Below are 23,584 nucleotides of genomic sequence, written 5' to 3' on the forward strand. Positions count from 1 at the left end.
TCATATTAACAAAAATTAAATTCAAAGAAAAAATATTAAAAGCAGCAAGGGAAAAACAAAAAATAACATATAAAGGAATCCCCATAAGGTTATCAGCTGATTTTTCAGTGGAAACTGCAGGCCAGAAGGGGTGGCAGGATATACTTAAAGTGATGAAAGAGAAAAACCTACAACCAAGATTACTCTACCCAGCAAGGATCTCATTCAGATTCAATAAAGAAGTCAAAAGCTTTTCAGACAAGCAAAAGCTAAGAGAATTCAGCACCACCAAACCAGCTTTACAACAAATGCTAAAGAAACTTCTTGAAGCAGGAAACACAAGAGAAGAAAAAGACTCACAAAAACAAACCCAAAACAATTAAGAAAGTGGTCATAGGAACATACATATCGATAATAACCTTGACTGTAAATGGATTAAATGCCCCAGCCAAAAGACACAGACTGGCTGAATGGATACAAAAACAAGACCCATATATATGTTGTCTACAACAGACCCATTTCAGACCTAGGGACATATACAGACTGAAAGTGAAGGGATGGAAAAAGATATTCCACGCAAATGGAAATCAAAAGAAAGCTGGAGTAGCAATACTCATATCAGATAAAATAGACTTTAAAGTCTAAGACTGTTACAAAAGATACGGAGGGACAGTACATAATGATCAAAGGAACAATCCAAGAAGAAGACAAAACAATTATAAATGTTTATGCACCCAACACAGGAGCACCTCAATACATAAGGCAAATGCTAACAACCATGAAAGGAGAAATCGACAGTAACACAATAACAGTAGAGGACTTTAACAATGGACAGATCATCCAAACAGAAAATAAATAAGGAAACTCAAGCTTTAAATGACACAATAGACAAGATAGATCTTATTGATATTTATAGAACATTCCACCCCAAAGTGGCAGAATACACTTTCTTCTCAAGTGCACATGAAACATTCTCCAGGATAGATCACATCTTGGGTCACAAATCAATCCTCAAAAAATTTAAGAAAATTGAAATCGTATCAAGCATGTTTTTTGACCACAACGCTATAAGATTGGAAATCAATTACAGGAAAAAAATTGTAAAAAACAAATACAAGGAGGCTAAACAGTGCACTACTAAATAACCAAGAGGTCACTGAAGAAATCAAAGAAGAAATTTTAAAAATTCATAGAAAAAATTGACAGTGAAAACACAATGACCCAAAACCTATGGGATGCAGTAAAAGCATTTCTAGGAGGAAAGTTTATAGCAATTCAATCTCACCTCAAGAAACAAGAAAAATCTCAAATAAACAATCTAGCCCTACACTAAAAGCAACTAGAGAAAGAAGAACAAAGAAAACCCAAAAACAGTAGAAGGAAAGAAATCATAAAGAACAGAGCAAAAATAAATGAAATAATAATGAAGAAAACAATAGCAAAGATCAATGAAACTAAAAGCTGGTTCTTTGAGAAGATAAACAAAATTGGTAAACCCTTAGCCAGACTGATCAAGAAAAAAAGGGAGGGGAGGCAAATCAATAAAATTAGAAATGAAAAAGGAGAAATCACAACTGACAAGGAAGAAATACAAAGGATTATAAGAGACTACTACAAACAACTATATGCCAGTAAAATGGACAACCATGAAGAAATAGACACATTCTTGGAAAGGTACAATTTTCCAAGACTGAACAAGGAAGAATTAGATAATATAAACAGACCTATCACAAGTAATGAAATTGAAACCGTAATTAAAAATCTTCCAACAAACAAAAGTCCAGGACCAGATGGCTTCACAGGTGAATTCTATCAAACATTTAGAGAAGAGCTAACACCAATCCTTCTCAAACTCTTCCAAAAAACTGCAGAGGGAGAAACACTCCCAAACTCATTCTACAAAGCCCCCGTCACCCTGATACCAAAGCAGAAAAAGATACCACAAAAAAAGAAAATTATAGACCAATATCACTGATGAATATAGATGCAAAAATCCTCAACATAACACTAGCAAACAGAATCAAACAGCACATAAAAAGGATCAAAAACCATGATCAAGTGGGATTTAACCCAGGGATGCAAGGATTCTTCAATATATACAAATCAAACAATGTGATACACCACATTGATAAATTAAGGGAAAAAAACCATAGGATCTTCTCAATAGATGCAAAACAGCTTTTGACAAAATTCAACACCCATTCATGATAGAAATTCTCCAGAAAATGGGCATAGAGGGAACATACCTCAACATAATAAAGGCCATATATGACAAACCCACAGCAAGCATCAAACACAATGGTGAAAAATTGAAAGCATTTCCACTAAGATCAGGAAAAAGACAAAGATGTCCACTCTCACCACTCTTATTCATAGTTTTGGAAGTCCTGGCACAGCAATCAGAGAAGAAAAAGAAATAAAAGGAATACAAATTGGAAAAGAAGAAGTACAACTGTCACTGTTTGCCAATGACATGATAATATGCATAGAAAATCCTAAAGATGTCACCAGAAAACTACTAGATCTAATCAATGCATTTGGTAAGATTGCAGGATACAAAATTAATGCACAGAAGTCTCTGGCATTCCTATACACCAACAATGAAAAAAACACATAGAGAAATTAAGGAAACACTCCCATTTACCACTGTAACAAAAAGAATAAAATACCTAGGAACAAACCTGCCTAAGGAGGTGAAAGACTGGTACTCAGAAAACTATAAAGCACTGATGAAAGTAATCAAAGATGAGATAAACAGATGGAGACATATACCATGTTCTTGGATTGGAAGAATCAATATTTTGAAAATGACTATACTACACAAAGCAATCTACAGATTCAATGCAATACCTATCAAACTACTTATGGCATTCTTCACAGAATTAGAATAAAATATCTTACAATTCATATGGAAACACAAAAGAACCTGAATAGCCAAAGCAATCTTGAGAAAGAAAAACAGAGTCAGAGGAATCAGCCTCCTGGATTTCTGACTATACTACAAAGCTACAGTAATCAAGACAGTATGGTACTGGCACAAAAACAGAAATATAGATCAATGGAACAGGATAGAAAGCCCAGAGATTAACCCACACACATATGGTCACCTTATCTTTGATAAAGGAGGCAAGAATATACAAAGGAGAAAAGACAGCCTCTTCAATAAGTGGTGCTGGGAAAACAGGACAGCTATATGTAAAAGAATAATGAACTTAGAACACTCCCTAACTCCATACATAAAAATAAACTCAAAATGGATTAAAGACCTAAATGTAAGGCCAGACACTATCAAACTCTTAGAGGAAAACATAGGCAGAACACTCTATGACATAAATCATAGCAAGATACTTTTTGACCCACCTCCTAGAGAAATGGAAATAAAAACAAAAATAAACAAATGGGACCTAATGGAAGTTAAGAGCTTTTGCACAGCAAAGGAAACCATAAACAAGACCAAAAGACAACCTTCAGAATGGGAGAAAATATTTGCAAATGAAGCAACTGACAAAGGATTAATCTTCAAACTTTACAAGCAGCTCATGTAGCTCAATATCAAAAAAACAAACAACCCAATCCAAAAATGGGCAGAAGACCTAAACAGACATTTCTCCAAAGAAGATATACAGATTGCCAACAAACACATGAAAGAATGCTCAACATCATTAATCATTAGAGAAATGCAAATCAAAACTACAATGAGATATCATCTCACACCGGTCAGAATGGCCATCATCAAAAAATCTAGAAACAATAAATGCTGGAGAGGCTGTGGAGAAAAGGGAACACTCTTGCACTGTTGGTGGGAATGTAAATTGATACAGCCACTATGGAGAACACTATGGAGGTTCCTTAAAAAACTACAAATAGAACTACCATATGACCCAGCAATCCCACTACTGGGCATATACGCTGAGCAAACCATAATTCAAACAGAGTCATGTACCAAAATGTTCATTGCAGCTCTATTTACAATAGCCAGGACATGGAAGCAACCTAAGTGTCCATCAACAAATGAATGGATAAAGATGTGGCACATATACAATGGAATATTACTTAGCCATAAAAAGAAACGAAATTGAGTTATTTGTGGTGAGGTGGATGGACCTAGAGTCTGTCATACAGAGTGAAGTAAGTCAGAAAGAGAAAAACAAATACCGTATGCTAACACATATATATATATAGAATCTAAGAAAAAAAATGTCATGAAGAACCTAGGGGTAAGACGGAAATAAAGACACAGACCTACTAGAGCATGGACTTGAGGATATGGGGAGGGGGAAGGGTAAGCTGTGACAAAGTGAGAGAGTGGCATGGACATATATACACTACCAAACGTAAAATAGATAGCTAGTGGGAAGCAGCCGCATAGCACAGGGAGATCAGCTAGGTGGTTTGTGACCACCTTGAGGGGTGGGATAGGGAGGGTGGGAGGGAGGGAGACGCAAGAGGGAAGAGATATGGGAACATATGTATATGTATAACTGATTCACTTTGTTATAAAGTGGAAACTAACACACCACTGTAAAGCAATTATGCTCCGATAAAGATGTTAAAAAAAATTTCACATGAAAACAAAAACAAAACCTCGAGCAATCATCATCCTTAACAGTGAATAATTAGAATTCCTTTTAAAATCAGTACAGTCATCCCTCTGTATCCATGGGTTTGCATCTGCAAATAGAGGCCCAACTAAGAGATCTGCATATCTGCAGATCTGGGTATCTGTGAGGGGAGGGGGGTGTTGGAACCAATCCCCTGCAGATACCCAGAGATGACTGTAACAAGAAAGTGATCATGATATATATATATATATATACACATACATACACACACACACATATTTTTTTAAATTAAGCATTGTTCTGGAGTCCTACCAAGCATGATAAGAAAAATAAAAGGTATATAGATTACAATGGAAATCATCAAAAAATCATTACTTGAAAATACCCATAGTCTCCAACCCAGCAATCCCACTCCTAGGTATATACCATAGAGAAACTGTCCCCAGCTGACACAGCAAATATGTACAAGTGATCATAGCAGTATTGTTTATAATGACAGAAAACCATGGAAACAACCTAAATGTTCATCACTAAATAGAATGGATAAATTGTATGATATTTCTACAATAAAGCAATTATACTCCAATAAAGATGTTTAAAAAAAAAAAGGTACAGATGTTTAAAAAAAAAACTACATAGAGGTGAAAGTGAAAATGACATAATGAATGAATCTGAAGAACCATCTTGAATAAAAAAGAAAACATTATACCACACACATAAAATTGGAAAATATGCAAGGCATTAATTATATCCTAAGAATGTATACGTATGTGGTCAAATATAAACAAATGCATGGAAATGATAAATATGAACTTTTAGACAGTGGTTGCCTTTGGTGGGGAAATAAGAGATGAGTTGGTAATGTTTTATTTCTTAAGCCCAGTGGCAGGTAACTGGTCTTTTATTCTTTTTTGTACTTGCTCTTGGGGAGGTGAGGATTAAAGTTACATGATTTTTGTAAAAAATTCATTTCAAATAAAAGGTTAGATTAGGAGTCTATAGTCCTATTCCATGAGATGGTATCCTTGCAATTTAAAAAAGAGGGTTGCTTGAAAATTAAAAGAAAAAACCCAAAAGCATGTATTAAATAATACTGGTATATGGACAACACTGTTAGGAATGTGTAGTAGTAGTATAACTTGGATACACTGAACCTGTTTGTGCTTGATATAAATTTAATATAAAATAGCTCTTCTCCAAGGCTGTCTTCAAACATTCTGGTCCTAAATTTTAAGTATACTCTGTGGAAACACTAATTTGAAATTTACAGTGTCAGTAGCTACTTACTCTGTATTCCCATGTTACTTTATATATGATGTACTTTTCTGTATTTCATTATAATTCTTTGTTTACATGTCTACTTCTTTAACTAGACTATGGACACCCTGAGAATATGGATGAACCCTAATTATCCTTATACCATCAGCTTAGTGCAGTGATTAACAGAAGTACTCAATAGTTTTAAGTAAATGAATAGTAGAAAAAATGTTTTGCAATGGTACCTGATATACTGGGGAAAAAGCATCACTGATGTTGGGCAAGAGGACTCAATTACACATATAAGCTTATGAATAAGTTTACACTAATACAATGATGTTTATTTCTGTAGTATATTAGGATTCTACATGATTCCATTCAGGAAAAAAAAAGGGCTCTGTGGCTAAGAGTGAGAAAACCAATGTCATAGCAGATCCCAGACTTTTTTAAAACTCCTTGGACTGGTATAATTAACAGAAAGAATAGAGCAGCACCAAAAATGTAGGAAGGAGAGTCTCACAATAAAGGACGGCTTTTAAAATTGAAGATATTTGGTTTTGGAAAATACTTTTTACATGGTCTCTTCTTATTTTTCCCATTTTGACTCATAAATGTAGTGTAAAGCACATGATTCCATAGAGGTGGACTACATATCTTAGACTACCACCCTTGCCAAATATATTCATATGTGTCTATGTATCCCAGGCAACCTGTAAAACCAGTGTTTTTCTGATGATGTATCTTTTGTCCTAGGCCAGAAATCAAAACACTCCTCCGTCTAAAACCTTGCCTCTGACTCTCGGGTACCTTCTACAACCAGGGTAGGCGATTCTTAAATTCAGGTGCCTGCTATTCAAATAATCACCTTCTGTATACACTACAATAAGTGAATATCCTCTATTGCTAATGTGGAAAATAATGGCGTTGATTCAACCACTAAATTGAACTATGAACCAGAGTTGATATACTGTGAAATATTTTAGATATTTTAGTTAGCTGTAAATCCTTGGAGTATTTTTCTATTTGGAAAAAATAAAACTGGCAGAATAATCTCCTTCACTGACTAATCATAAATTCAATTTGGCAAAGTGGTTGCTATTAAGACAGTATTTATTTTTCTTTGCCAACTGAAAAGACAATGACTGAAATACTTTATTTTTGATGGACTGAAGGTTTAGAAGGCTGAACAGTAATACATATTAACATGTATAGAATAATGCATAAGGCCCTAAACTAGATCTTGGGTAATCCCAGGCTCCAGCAACTTGTGCTTCAGTGATGATGGCCTCCACCAGTTACCTGACTCTGTGTCTTCACATACAGCTCCTTTGCCCAGTGTACCTTCTTCCTCCCCTCCCTACCATCTTCCTCTTAACCACTATGAGGTTTATTATACACCACCATGCTTGCTTTTTTGCTAACATAAACACTGACTCTGAAAAATTGGTCTCAAAGATCTCCATTAATGGCAGTAGATTTCCCTCCTCCTGCCAAAATCCATGCAAAAGGAAAACACTAACTCACTTAGCCCTTGGGATTGATAAATAAGTAAAATCAATGAATCATCTGAACAATTATTTCAAATTTTCAGAAAGTAGTATTCCCTACCTTCTAACTCTATAAAATTAAAATTTAAAACATTACATCATACAGGTGTACCTCTTTCTTTTTTTTTTTTTTTTGCAGAACGCGGGCCTCTCACTGCTGTGGCCTCTCCCGTTGCGGAGCACAGGCTCCGCACGCGCAGGCTCAGCGGCCATGGCTCACGGGCCCAGCCGCTCTGCAGCATGTGGGATCTTCCCGGACCGGGGCATGAACCCGTGTCCCCTGCATCGGCAGGCGGACTCTCAACCACTGTGCCACCAGGGAAGCCCAGGTGTACCTCTTAATAGGAAATATATCTATGAATAGACTTGCCTTCGAGAAAATCTAAGCTAGGTCCTCCCTAAAGTGATTGTGTTGATTCATGGTTTTCCAAACTCTTTTTAAAGCAAAAATCTCAAATGGAATGTCAATATATAGAAAGAGTAGCTCTGCATAACCCTAGGACTTGATCAAATATAACTGAAGTGCACTGTAAGTTCTGGAGGCACTATGGAAACGTGAACACACCAGAGACTTTGGAGCCGAGCTCAGATCCTTTACACTTACAAGCTCTGTAGTTTTCTTAGCTTTAATTGCCTGTTCTATAAAATGAGGACACTACCACCCGTCTTCCAGGGTTGTTTTGAGGTTTTGAGATGATATATAAAATCCCCAGCACAAAGTTTGGTACATAGTAGATGTTCAATAAATTGTCATTACCACCTCATGATTTAGATAAGTCACCTATCTTAACTGGGCAATACAGCTAGTCAGGGAATAAAAAAATCCCAATGTGTCTTTAAAACATTCTATGTTGGGCTTCCCTGGTGGTGCAGTGGTTAAGAATCTGCCTGCCAATGCACGGGACACGGGTTTGAGCCCTGGTCTAGGAATATCCCACATGCTGCGGAGCAACTAAGGCAGTGCACCACAACTACTGAGACTGCGCTCTAGAGCCCGCGAGCCACAACTACTGAGCCCACACATCACAGCTACTGAAGCCCACACGCCTAGAGCCCGTGCTCTGCAACGAGAAGCTACTGCAATGAGAAGCCCGCGCACCGTAACAAAGAGTAGCCCCCTCTCTCCACAACTAGGGAAAGCCCACACGCAGCAACGAAGACCCAACACAGCCAAAAATAAATAAATTTAAAAAGGAAAAAAAAACATTCTGTGTGATTTCATTTAATAGCAATCACACTGCTGACAGGCAAAGGGGAGAAATCACCTATGCCTTAATAGATTATTGCTTTAAAATTTAAATAACAATCATTAGGGTTCCACATATTTAATATGCATACAGAAGGAAACCTTGCTCTAAGATTTCAATCTGCTTCCTCAAGAAAAACGGTTATAGTCAGTTTACTAGCAGAAATTCATAGTAGAACTCTTACGTCCTGCCTACCTCTCTGAAGTCGGTGGAGCAACTCCAAGGGAAAGTAAGTTATCCCAACATAGTAGGGCAGAAAGCTATTTGATTCCAAGTGCCAACAGTAGGATTTTACAATCCTTTACATAGAAGTAAAGGTTGAAAACAAAGGAGGTAAGAGGAAGGAATAAGAATGTTCTACTAGCACCTGCCTGCTCCAGAATAAAGCAGTGGTGCCATACCATAGATGGTTATTCATACATTTGATGAGAAAAAGTGGCATTATATACCCAACTTTCCTCTTTTTCAGCTCCCAGCATCTTCATCATCCCTTGTGTATGTCTGGGAGGTAGAGTTTGGGAACACAGAAACTCAGGGAGATCTTCAGAATTGAAAGAAACCTTAGAGATCGCTTGTCAACTTCCCTCATTGTACAGATGTGAAAACTGAAGCCTAGAGATGGGTAATTAACTGTGAATAGAAGAACAAGAAGGAATTCAAAGCCAGCTCAACTCTTATTTCTCTTTTTGCATTTTAACTTTCATAGTGAATTGCTCAGAACTGATCCTCAAATAGCATCAAATGATGAACGATAAGCATTCCTTACATAAAATACTTCTTGTAAGACAACATTCTACTAGCAAGCCAGGACATACATTGTAAGACTACTGTCAGGTGATATTTAAAAAACAAAATTTGAACTATTATTAATATCTTGGTTAAAAAATCACAATACATTTGTCAACACTAGCAAAGCCTCAGAGACTCTGATCTGTAATTCTGCTTTAGGATGTAAAGCCATTCACAATGGAGAGCATTTTTAAGGTAGCTGGCAAGTTTTGCCTATAACACAGTCTCATCTGTCTAGGTGACTACAAAAGGAGACAATGATACCAGTCCAGTTCACAACATCCCTTTCTTTACTCTTATGTCTACAGTACCTATTATCTAGACTTCGTTGCTTCTCAACCTTTTTCAGGTTAGAATCCCCTAGAGAAAGAGATGTCAGCGACAAATATTTTCCCCAGGAAAAGGCACATTGCCATACAGCATAAACTAACATGATATTGTAAAGCAAACATACTGTAATAAAAATTTTTAAAAATAAATAAATTTGGCTATTCCATCAAGTTGTTTAAAATGATATTGGATCTAATCCAACATAACTTCAGTGTATCTATCTGCCCAAGGACAGAAGTCACAATTACCATGCTAATTCAATTGTGTTAGCACATTTATTCTTCTTACATACTGTAACAATGAGATTTCTGCATTTCAAATAGGTGACAAATAAATGTTACTCAAGTTTCAGTTCAAGTTATTTATTTATGAAAAACAGGTCTGAGCCCATATGTCATTTTCTTCCTCTATACTCAAAGGAAAAGGTCTGATTCTAAAAAAAGGACCAAGAGAACTAACCACTGCCAGACGGTATGAATGAAGTCCTCACTTCCTTTGATGGACTTAAGAGTAGTTATAGTTCATTTTTGTTATGTATTAAACTACTGATAATAGTACCATTAATTTTAATTATAGTCAGGCATACACACGTTTCAGTGAAAGAAAATTAGTAACTATCTTATTATTGGAAATCACATAGAGTAGGTTTTTAGGTGAGCAAAAGTAATTTGCATTATTAAAGTAGGAAATAAAAGCAGTTTTAGAGCTATTACCTCAAACCCTTCCAAAAGATCTGGCGAAAAAGATAGCAAATTGTACTCCACTTCTTAATACTTAACATGTTCAAAACTTCGTAATTTAGTAAGCCCTTACATTTCATTTTACCTTCACAAGAGCTTTATAAGGCTGACAGGTCAGTTAGTATGTTTACAGATGAGTAAACATTGCATAACAGAGGCTATATGAGTTGTTCTAACTCACATGTTTCTTAAAAGGCAGAACTGGGATTGGAAATTGATCTTCTGACTCATAATCCAGTGCTCTTTTATGATGGTGCTTTAATAAAAATCATCTAACACAACTACACTTCTATAAATTATATCCTTTAAACTGGGCCTTTTAGTCATCTACTCTGTTCATGAAATGACCTATTTCTGCACCTCCACAAAGGTTCACATTTTATTCTTGGTTTATCTTGGCCAGTTCAGCACCAAATATGTTACCAATATTCTCAGTACAGTTTACATAATTTAATACTCTCACCAAATGTCTTTCTATATTTCAGACTTACAAATTAATGAATGAAAATAGTTTCAATATGAGCTATCAGAGAATTTCTATGACCCAATTTTGTTATTTTGCCAAGTTTCATTCAATAGCAAGATATCAAAGTACTCTATTTCTGTAATGCCAATTTCTGGAAGAAGGACAGCGACATGAAAATCCTGTGATGGTATTTCACTTGCAAAAAACCACCTCATCCTTCTTCAATTCAGAGCTTCACACAGCTTGGTTCCTAACCTTGAACACATTGCTTAAGTGGTAACACAGGTGCAACTGATGGATTTTTGTGGCTTTAGGAAACTATGAGTTTCCTCACATGCTAAATCAGATTATTAACAAGCAAGCAATCAACTTAGTTCGGAGGGCTGGTATTAAGAACTCATTACCAGTCACCTCCATCCAGAAAAAGGAAGAAGTTCCACAAAAACTATTTGCCCTCGTTACCCATTCAAAACCTATACCTCTGCCCCAAACCTCTGGCAAACTGTCGCCTGCTTCCACACCACTCTCCTTCGATTTTTCAGAAATGGATAAATTCCCTGAAAGAACAGGTGACAGTACCCTTCAACAAGGGAGGGTTCGTGTTCAGTAATCTTCGCAAAGCAGCCCCACGTCCCCTGATTCAGGATGCTTGCTGCTACCAGGAAAACAACAACAAACAAAACAAAATAAGCTGCCAAAGCCTACCAATCGGAGTCAGAACCCTCACCCCTCCTCAACTAGACCTAAAAGGTCACCACCAGGCACCTTCCAGGGCCCCAGGCCCTCCTCTCTCCCACCTCTTTAAGCCCTAGCAGCAACTTTTAAGAAAGGAAAGGATACTCTCCATATTCGACATGGTCTCACGACTTTTCTTGGGAGGCGACAGCCAGGGGCAGCGGCAAGGATTTGACTGCAGTGCGTTCGGAGCGCGACTCTAGTCCTGAGCTGCTGCCGGCCTGGCTCCTAGGTCCGCAATCCCACTTCCTGTTTCTGCGCGAAGAAGGCGGGGGTGGGGTGCGCGTGGGGGGATGCAGCCGTCCGCGTCCGAGGGGCGGAGCTGGGGCAAAGCCAAAATGGCTGCTGCTCTGAGAGGCGGATAGGGTGTGTGGCAGTCGCTTCCGTGCGTTGGGGGTTAGAGCGCAAGAGGTTAAGCCCCTCCCCTTCGTGTCCTTAGCTGCACCCAAGCCTAACCAGCGCCTAACGGTTTTCGTCACCCAGCTTACTTTTCTAGTTCTTTCTTTTGTCCTACTCCAAACTCTCTTTAACCTTCTGCCCCACCTCTTCCCTCAGATTTCACACTATCCTTGACCCCTCACTTTTGTTCTCAGAGCTTGTCTTACGGATGAAGGAAAAAGGTATAGGGCTTTTAAAGTACTTTAAAAAAAAGTTATAATCGTATGAAATAAGGGATTAGCGGGGTTGGTAGTTTTGAGTTGTGAGGTTCAATTAAAGTGTTAAAAAGGATATGATCCTAAAGTTTTTGGTTAGATGGGGAGGACGAAAAAAGTTAAGCCTAGGTTTAAGAGGTGAAGTTGCTGTGAAATATATATTCGTAATAAATAGTTTATTATTATTTTATAATAGATGGTGTAAAATATGAAAATTACTACCAAATCTTTAATGGACGGGAGGTTAATAGAAATGCTAAATAGCGGTTAGCATTTATATGTGGGTTATTAATATATCCAAAGGTAATTAATTAGACGCTGAATCTCTAGATTTATGGGAAGGAAGGGAATCTTTGGCGTTGGTGTCGCTGCATTTCAATTCAAAACTCTTAGACATTCCAAGAAAGAGCTCAGAGATACTACTTTGGGGGGAAAAATAGCTAGAATAATTATACCCTTATGGAGGAATTTTATAAGCTTGGCGTTTAAATTTTTCTTATCGTTAATATTTAAATATGTGGGGAAAAGAATGAGTAAATAATTGGCTAAGCCTCTTTTTACCTTTAGGATCATTTCCTGTTGAAAACTAAAATGGTTCAAAAAGCTAGTGTTTCACTCTTTTGTGTTGACTATTGGTAGGCTTCAGACTTATCGAATTATAAAACCCTTAATGCTGGAAAAACCTTTTTGAGTATAGTTCTGGGGAAGAACAATCTGTAAACCACATCCATAGATGAAACTGTATAAAGATTTTTATTTATATCTCTCCATATGTATATATTTGGGATGCAAGATTTACTTTTATGGAGACAGACAAAAGTTGACAGATTTCATTATTGTTTCATCACTTTCCATACTAGGTAAACAACTAACTGTATTTCACAGTTTGAGAATTCTTTTTTTGGTAAAAAGTTAAAAAAAGTGTTTTAAAAAGTTCGTCCCTAGGTTTTTAATATGTGTTAACACAGCTCTTTCAATAAATCCACATGTTGACAGAACAATCCAATAAAGCTTAAGCATTTCCAAGTTTTATGTATTTTAGTTATATTCTTTTTTAAAAGAATAAGCCTTTTTTAAAAAGTGTTTTTAAAGTATTTTTGCAAATTGTAGAACTTCTTAGGTTGGGATCAGGTTTTTAGTAAAGTTAAAATCTGAAGAGATTTGTCTAGTTAGGAATTTGTTATTGCTGTCCATCTAAAGTAAAAAAAAAAAAATACATAGCCTATATCTTTGATTTACTAACCACTTAGAAGATTAAGAAGTTGTTTTTATTTTTATGAGTTCTAAACTAATTTTTACTCCAAAAATTGCCCTCATATTATTCCTTGGACATCTTATTTCTTAAAGTTAGATTTAATAATTCTTTTGATCTTAGGCACAGTAATAGAACTATTGAATGTATATGCATATTCAGTTGTAACTGCTGCTGTTGAAAGCAAAGAATTGAAATCTGTTAAAATCATAAACTTGTTTTATGACAGAGCAAATATATTACAGAGAAAGGAAATACATCAAATTTTAATTGTTTTATTAAACATTGAATGCCTATAAAACAATATTTGTAAAACATGAGTACAGAATAAACAAAAGCAATACAACAACCTCCTGTGACTTATCACCCATTATGAGAAAAGAAAATTACCATTCCCTATAAATTCCCTTATGTACTCCTTTCCTAATCACATTCCTTTCCTTCCCTCTTTCGAGGCAACTACTGTCTCAAATTTATATATATTTTCTCTGTTTTTTTAATAGTTTTACCAATAGTATTTGCATCCCTAAACAATATGTTCTTTAATGTTGCATGTTTTTGAACTTTGTGTAAATGAAATCATAACTTTTTCTTTCTTCTTTGACTTGCTTTTGTAACTCATCATAATGTTCCTTATTTGTGTTGCTACATGTAACCATAGTTCATTCATTTTCACTGAAATACAGTATTCTACTGTATGAATATATCATAATTTATTCATCTATTCTCCTGATGGTGGTTATTTGGGTTGTTTCCACATTAATATAGCCTCTAAGAATATATTGGTGTTATATTAACACATACTCTGATTAAACACTAAGATCAATAACTTATTTTAGTCTCCTAAACATGTTAGTATGAAATATGGAAATGTTTAGTTTATCATAGTGATGATTAAGGTTAGTGTTTTTAAAGCCAGATGTAGTCTTTAAAATATAATTTTACTCTCTCACCCTAGGCACAATTATTCATTCATTGTTCATTGCATTTAGTCATATTTCCTGTTGTTTTGGGTTATCTTAGATATTGGCTTTGTTTCTTCCACTCTACCAGATTTAGTAATACCACCTACCCTGTCTAACCTAGATAGGCAACTACCTTTTTCTTCTTTCACTCTTAGAACAGGGCTATAGTGATAAAGATGATAGGTATAGGACCTCCCAAACTGTTCTTTTGGGACTTAGTTAACTCTAAATAAGAAGGTTTAACTGAAACAAAATAAGTCACATATTGATAAACTCAGATATGGTAAAATTCACCTATTGAAACTTAGGTGTGTTTTAAGAGATCTTGAATTTTTACTGGGATAATTGAGATGTAAAGAACCCATATAGTGTCTTAACTCAGCAGCTATTGAATGTGTTAAACTTCAGCATGAATGAAGCTAATGTGGTAATTATAATTCTCCCAGGAAATTGAGTTATTTTCATGATTCTTCATTCTTAGTTCTCTAAATATTTTGCAATCCATTGTATTACAAAGAACAAGCTTTCCTTTTTAAAGTTAAAAACATTTATAAAACAATTGCAGTTGAAATCTAAATTACTTAATTTTTAAAATTTAATTTAGGTTGTTTTGTGACAACTCAACGTTTTTGTTATATTTTAGCAAACAATTTCAAGATGATTAGAAAATTAAATGGTACATGACAGTTAAACTTTCCTTGAAGTAGAAAGAAAGGAATACATCAGAAAAGAGAATGGTGCATTATATAGTACCTCTCAAACTTTAGTGTTCTTGTTAAAAATACAGATGGTTGGGCCTCACCTCTATAGATTCTGATAGAATAAGTTTGTAGCAGGGCTCAGAAGTCTATATTTTGCGTCTGTTTGTGTACTGGAAATGAAAATTCTAATATAGAGAAATATAAATCTTATTATTCTGCCTAAAATAACTCAATTTGGATGGAACTTCATGGTTTACAAAGTGCTTCTTATACATCATTTCGTTTGATACTTAAAGTAACCTGAGGCAAACTGTCAGGCATTATTATCCTTTTTACCAATTAAAAAAAAAAGAAAAACAAAGCTCAGAGAGATTATATGATTTGCCTAAGCAATTGTTTGTTTGTTTGTTTTTTCCTGTACGCGGGCCTCTCACCGCTGCGGCCTTTCCCGCCGCGGAACACAGGTTCCGGACGCGCAGGCTCAGCCGCTCCGTGGCACGCGGGATTTCCCCGAACCGGGGCACGAACCCGCGTCTCCCGCATCGGCAGGCGGACCCCCAACCACTGCGCCACTAGGGAAGCTCCAGCCTGAGCAAGTTTTGAGCAAATGGAGTCTGTATTCAATTCAGGACCCTTTGATTCCTAATCCAGTACTTTTGAATGTACGTAGCAGATTGGCAAGGAAGAATCATGAATAAGACCACTTCTCCTTGCTTTCTATAGCTCAAGTACCCATTTAGCATAAGAGTAAAATGAAGAATTATTCCAGCTGGCTGGCAGTCTTTATAATTTCTATAAGCAGAGTATTCAGTTTCTTGGAAATCCTAGCAAGGTATAAACGAGGGTCTTTCCTGTTCATAATGGAAAAACTATTTTCCTAGGCAGACAAAGAACACCTTGCTGGTTTCATTGTTCTCCTGTGTTTTATTTGATTTTCAAAATTTCATGGTCTAGCACTCTTTAAGTGGCAGGTGAAAGAGATTAGAGCTATAGACGAGGTAAAGCTCTTTTAGCTGAGGCAAATAGAAGACGAGGTGGGAATAGAAGTTTAAAGACAAGAGGAATTGGTTTGAGTGGCTGCCATAGGTGACCTGAAAAATTATCCAGTTTATAATTAGGAAGTGAGAGATGAGCAAAAGGAGACAAGATGAGAATCTGAATGTAAGGTTTAAGTGAACAGAAAAATAATGAAAAAATAGTCTTGGGTAATTAGGAAAAATCCCTCCACATATTTACCATTTCTATATGTGATAATTTCTATTATTTCATTGTTATTTTAATAAGAAATGGTAATATTTGGTGATTGCAATGTATAGTTATCAGAAAGAACATTTCTATAGAAACTTTTATTGTAACAGAGCACTCAACACTAAAATTTCTCTTTGCCAGGAAATCTTTTTAAACTTGAATAATCAGTGAGTTGATTCTTAAAGGGTGATATTGTGAGAAAGAACAAAGCATTTGCTGTTATTAGAGATCTTTCCACTTAAGATGATTCCAAAATAGTTTTGAGAGTTGAATGATTCAGAAATTCTTTAATATAGGTGTAACTGTTCACAGAGAAATTAACTTTTTATTTTTCTTTTTTAATTGTAGTTGATTTATATTAGTTTCAGAAATACAACATAAGTGATTCAACATTTTATATATTATACTCCATTAATGTTACTATAAAATATTGGCTATATTCCCTGTTCTATACATTACACCCTTGTAGCTTATTTATTTCATGCATAGTAGTTTGTACCTCTTAATCCCCTTCCTCCATCCCTCTACCCAGTGTTAACCACTACTTTGTTCTGTGTATCTGTGAGTCTTTTTATGTTTTGAAGATTCCACTGCATATATATATATATATATATATATATATATCTTCTTCATCCATTTGTTGATGGACACTTAGGTTGCTTCCATATCATGGCTATTGTAAATAATGCTGCTGTGAACATTGGTGTACATATACCTTTTTGAATTACTGTTTTCCTTTTCTTCAAATATTTACTCTGGAGTGGAATTGCTGGATCATATGGTAGTTCTATTTTTAGTTGTTTGAGGAGCGTCCATACTGTTTTCCATAGTGGCTATAAGCAATTTACATTCCCATCAACAGTGTATTAATGTTCTCTTTTCTCCACATCCTCTCAAACGTTTGTTATTTGTTATCTTTTTGATGACAGTCATTCTGACAGGTGTGAGGAGATATTTCATTGTTTTTTTTGATTTGCATTTCCCTGATGATTAGAGTTGTTGAATATCTTTTCTTGTGCCTATTGGACATCTGTATGAGTTTTTTGGGAAAAATGTCTATTTAGCTCTTCTGCCTATTTTTAATTATTTTTTGATGTTGAGTTGTATGAGCTGTTTATATATTTTGGATATAAATCCTTTATCAGACATATCAATTGCAAAGATTTTCTCCCATTCAGTAAGCTGTCATTTCATTTTCTTGATGGTTTCCTTTGCTGTGCAATAGACTTTAATTAGGTCCCATTTGTTTATTTTTGCTTTTGTGTCCCTTTCCTTAGGTGACAGATCCAAAAAAATATTCCCAAGAATTATGTCAAAGAGTGTACTGCCTATGTTTTCTTCTAGGAATTTTATGGTTTCTGGTCTTACGTTTAGGTCTTAAATCCATTTTGAGTTTACTTTTATATGGTTTGAGAAAATTTTCTAATTTCATTGTTTTACATATAGCTGTCCACTTCTCCCAGCACCACTTATTGAAGAGACTGTCTTTTCTCCATTGTATATTCTTGCCTCCTTTGTTGTAAATAATTGACCAAAAGTGCCTGGGTTTATTTCTGGGCTGTCTGTTTTGTTCCATTGATCTATGTGTTTGCTTTCGTGCCAGTACCATGCTGTTTTGACCACTGTAGATTTGTTGTATAGAATGAATTCAGGGGCGTAATACTTCCAGTTTTGTGCTTTTTTCTCAAGATTGCTTTGGCTATTCAGGGTCCTTTGTGGTTCTATATGAATTTTAGGATTATCTGTTCTAATTCTGTGAAAAAATGTCATGGGTATTTTGAAAGGACTTGCCTTAAATCTGTAAATTGCTTTGGGTAGTATGGACCTTTTAATAATAATAATTCTTCCAGTCCATGAACACAGGATATCTTTCCATTTCTTTGTATCATCTTCAAGTTCCTTCAATGTCTTATAGTGTTTAGAGTGTAGGTCTTTCACCTCCTTGGTTAAGTTTATTCCTAGGTTTTTTTTTCTTTTTGATGCAATTTTAAATGGGATTGTTTTCTTGCTTCCTCTTTCTGATAGTTCATTATTAGTGTATACAAAAGCAACAGATTTCTGTATAATAATCTTGTATCCTGCAACTTTACTGAATTCACTTATTAGTTCTAGTAGTTTCTTGGTGGAGATTTTAGGGTTTTCTGTATATAGTATTATGTCATCTGCAAATAGTGACAGTTTTACTTATTCCCTTCCATTTTGGATGCCTTTCATTTCTTTTTCTTTTCTGATTGCTATGACTAGGACTTCCAGTACTATGTTAACTAGAAGGGGAGAGAGTGGGCATCCTTGTCTTGTTCCTGATTTTAGAAGAAAAGCTTAGAAACTCATTTTTAATAAAGCTTTTCCTTATCTCTATTATTTTACCATCCAGGAGCTGTTTGAAAAAAACTCTTAAAAGAAGAGAAAGCAAAAATAAAAGACTTTTATCAGAAGAGCAGGTGAATGCAAGGTAAAAAGCAAACAAACAAAATACTAGCTCTCTTAAAAGACTATCCTCTACTCCTGTACCCCATTTTACTGGCCACAGAACCTATACACTTAGCTCCAGATACTACTTTTATTTAGTATTACTTTCTTACTACTTTTCATCCCAGATCAATTTTGGAATCTCAAGTCAAAATTCTGTCAAAGTCCTTCCCCTGGTTTTAGAAATTTATCTAGTGATTGTTTAAAACAGAGTTAGCATGCTTTGTACATTTTTCAAGTCCTCTATATTTTAGTACTTATATTCTTTGATTTTTGAATTTTATTTTCTTCAAAATCAGCTATAGTGTGGTCCACTGTTCTTACCTCTAGATCAAGGTTTCTCAACCAGCACTATAAACATTTTGGTCTGGTCAATTATTTGGTTTTAGGGGCTGTCCTACATGTTGTAGGATGTTTAGTAGTATCCCTGGCCTCTACCCCTTAGATGCCAGTAAGCCCCTGCCCCTCAACCTGTGACAACCAAAAATGTCTCCAGAGATTGCCAAATATCCTCTAGAGGATAAAAATCACCTCCAGTTAAGAACCACTGCTCTAGCTCTAGAATGATCTAGTACTGCCTTTATATTAAACTGATAGACACACAATGACAGCAACAAAAACATCTTTACGCTTACTCTTTTTCAGGAATAACCATAGCAAGATCAAAGCAACATAACATCTCTAAGTTTCAAACCATTTTACTATAATAAGTAAAATTTATACCCAGGAAAGGATTTTTAAATCATTGCAAAATTTTTCACTTTGGAGGCAGCGGAAAGAGCAAGGCATTTGGAATCATTCAGAGCTGGGTTTGACTTTCTGGATCTTATACTGAATAGCTGCTTATCTTGGACAAGTTATTTAACCTCTTTATGTGTCAATTTCCTCAGTTGCAAAAACAGGGATAATAGTATTTATTTCCTAGGTTTATTGTGAGATTATCTTGAATGTTGGAATAGTTAGAATAGAGGCTCTCAGACAGTTAGACATAGTAACTAAGTAATGTCCTCTCTAGCCAAAAAACAAACAAAAACCAGAAAACAAAAACAAAACAAAACAACCCCCCCCAACAAAGAGTAAACATCATCAAGGAAAGTATCTGAAACAAAAGAGAAAACCATACTGACTGATTTAAAAGCATGCCTTTGGTGCTTGGAAAAATTTAGGCATTTATGTTAACCATTCCTTGAGAAAGAATTAATGTCAAGAGAAGGGCTAGAGAAAGACAGTTACAAGTGCCAGAGGGGCTTTGATCAGAATATACTTTTTAATATTCTTCTGTATAGAAACAATGGGTAAATGTTGATTGAGTCAGTGTGTACAATCATAGAGTGTATGGGTAGAGTAAATATGAATTTGCTTCTAGAATCTTGAGCAACTAAGAAGAGGTGATCTTTCTATGACTCATCCAACTCAATGTTAGAAGGAAGTAGTCATTGTTTTTTATTTTTAATAAGTTAAATAACAGTAAACATGCTTCTAATATTAAATGATTCTTTGTATAGTTTTAGAAATTTTATTTTTATGAGAAATTTTTAATTAAAAAATATAAAGAATAATATAGTAAACACCTGTGTTTCCACCTCCTCCAAGAATGTACAGCAGTCAAGATTTTGTCACAATTCTTTCAAGTCCTTTTTAAAATAAAATAAACAATATAGATGAAGTTGAATTCTCCCTTTACCACACTTACTAATCTTATACTTTATACTCCCTCTTGAAGACAACTATTTTATGAGGTATTGTGTATCCTTTTACATGCATAAATATACATTCATATATAATATACAATATTTTATATATGTTTTTAAAATTTACATAAATATTACATATAGTATATGTCCAGGTTCCATACTTTTTTTTTTTTGCGGTACACGGGCCTCTCACTGTTGTGGCCTCTCCCGTTGCGGAGCACAGGCTCCGCACGCACAGGCCCAGCGGCCATGGCTCATGGGCCTAGCTGCTCCGCAGCATGTGGGATCTTCCTGGACTGGGGCACGAACCCGTGACCCCTGCATCGGCAGGCGGACTCTCAACCACTGCGACACCAGGGAAGCCCCCAGGATCCATACTTTTTACTCAGCATTGTTTTTGAGATCTATCTGTGTTGATGTATCTACATTTATATATATAATAACCCATCATATTAATATGCCACATTTTATTTATCTATTCCCCTCTTGATGGACATTAATAGACTGCTTTCATTTTTCTTTCAATTATAGGCAATGCTGCTGTGACTCACTGTGTCTCACTGTACACATTTGCAAGAGTTCTCTAAGGTATATACTGGAAGTGGAATTACTGGGACATAGGATAGAAATAGCTATTTTAAAATAAAAGAAGTACTATTTTATATGTTAAAAGGTTTTATGTACTGAGAAATGAAGATTCAAAAAGGAGTTAAATTTGCATGCATTTTGTGGAAGAGCTGGCTTTTATTTGGGAACTGGTGCCTTAGAAGCCAGACATGCCTGCTTATTTCAAGAACCATTCAATGAAATAGATTGCCTCCTGTGTGCTCAGCACTGCACAGCTGACATTATCAGTAGCAGAATACTGAGCTGGATGGACTCTGAGTCTGATCCAGAATGGCTTTTATTATGCTCTTATTCAGTCAGAAGGAAAGACTATCTATAGGACAAGATGAATGTATCAGGCAAAAGTCTACAAAGGATAAATATATCAGGTTAAGTGCCTATTTGATTTGCATAGCTCTGGTCTAGAAGGTTTGTCATATACTTCCATCCTCTCTGAACCTCACGGTTTTAAAGACAATTGTTAGTCAGTTGTAGCTGAGATATACTAAAACTTAACACTTCCATGTATATAGTACTTTCCTAAGATGGGTATTGGGTAAGGCATGTGAACATATAGAGGGAAATATACTTATGTATCACTTGATCCATGATAAAACTAGAATAAAAGAGGCAACCAGTTAAAAGACAAATTCTGATAAGAATGTAAAGAAAAATAAGAATTTATTTTTAAGTCAGGTCCTAAGCTGAAGCTTAATCAGAACTAGGCAATTATCCAGACAGAAAAAGTAATAACCTTCTATTTCTGTTTTTCAGATTTAATTCTTTGTCAAAAAGAAATCATCCAATATTTCACATCTATCTAACTGAAGTTCACTATTTGGAGGTAAGAGATAAAGTTTAAAGAGACACAAATTTATAAATTAGAGGAAAAAAGAGGGGTTATATAACTTGATAAAAACCATTTATCAGTTTGGTGTGAATTATGCCTTTCATTCTTTATTTCAGCCTTCAGATAACCCATCATTTAAGGTGCACTTATGAACAGGGTAGAAAGGATCATCTTGAAAATTCCCTTTGATAATTATATTAATAAATAAAGTATGATTTGCATAAATAGTTGTTCAGCTTTGGATAAAAGAAAAAAGATTATAGATATACATTTGACAAGCCTATGCTCCAATATATTATTCTTCTACATTTCTTTTGTTTGAAGTTGTATTACTCTATTAGTGTTCCTCTCTCCTTTGTTATTAACCTTTCTCTAATTTTGTTTTTTTGGTTTTTGTTTTACTAATTTTTTAAAAAATTAGTAATTTTACTAATTTTTAAAAAAAATACTATTTTTTTTTACTTTTTTTTACTAATTCTCATATTCATCCTCAGTACAACTCTTTTGGTTAATTTAAAAATTATGCTTGACCAAGGAATCTCAAGCTCATCCTAGATTGCTATACTTTAGATCCAAAAAGGTCTACTGGAATTCATAGGATGCATTGCAGTTAAGATGAAGATTTAGTTAATAGTCTTATGCCAGGTGCATGAGTGTATACATGTCCTAGAAGCCCAGCAACTTCTAAAAAGATGCCCCTTAAAAATTTGGTATCATATATTCAGAATGATACAATCACTGTGGTAATTACACTGGTAAACAACTTTGGTTACTTACATAAATTGTTATTATCTTCTTTTATGTATGCCTTACCTCATCTATTAATTTATAATCTTCTTTAGGACCAGGTTATTTTATTCCTTATATGATTTTGACCCCTGGAACCAACTGATTTACTTGCATATATTTGAAACTTGGTACACTTTTAATGTTGATGAAGTTTTATTATTACTTTTAAAAATAGAATTATTCGTTTCATTCAGAGAGCTGTCTTCATATCCAGTTACATTTTCTTTCTTTCTTTCTTATTATTTTTTAGACAGCAGGTTCTTATTAGTCATCGATTTTATACATATCAGTGTATACATGTCAGTCCCAATCGCACAATTCAGCACACCACCATCCCCACCCCACCCCCTGCAGTTTTCCCTGCTTGGTGTCCATAAGTTTGTTCTCTATATCTGTGTCTCAACTTCTGCCCTGCAAACCGGATCATCTATACCATTTTTCTAGGTTCCACATACATGCGTTAATATATGATATTTGTTTTTCTCTTTCTGACTTACTTCACTCTGTATGACAGTCTCTAGATCCATCCATATCTCAAAAAATGACTCAATTTAATTCCTCCTTATGACTGAGTAATATTCCATTGAATATATGTACCACAACTTCTTTATCCGTTCGTCTGTCGATGGGCATTTAGGTTGTTTCCATGACGTGGCTATTGTAAATAGTGCTGCAATGAACAGTGGGGGGGCATGTATCATTTTG

At 35.2% G+C, this 23,584-nt stretch overlaps 1 protein-coding gene across 1 annotated transcript in view; it reads right to left on the reverse strand.

Annotated features, from left to right (window-relative positions):
• Nucleotides 1-11,890, reverse strand: part of LOC309978011 (charged multivesicular body protein 1B2-like) — a 39,127-nt gene extending 27,237 nt beyond the window's left edge. Inside the window, exon 1 of the mRNA XM_082864380.1 lies at nt 9,042-11,890. The gene's annotated coding sequence lies outside the window, so the exon portion shown is untranslated. The remainder of the gene's footprint in view (nt 1-9,041) is intronic.
• Nucleotides 11,891-23,584: the final 11,694 nt, after the last annotated feature.

The sequence above is a fragment of the Leucopleurus acutus genome (genome assembly GCF_964270905.1).
Source record: "Leucopleurus acutus genome assembly, chromosome: X".
Classification (NCBI taxonomy): domain Eukaryota; kingdom Metazoa; phylum Chordata; class Mammalia; order Artiodactyla; family Delphinidae; genus Leucopleurus; species Leucopleurus acutus.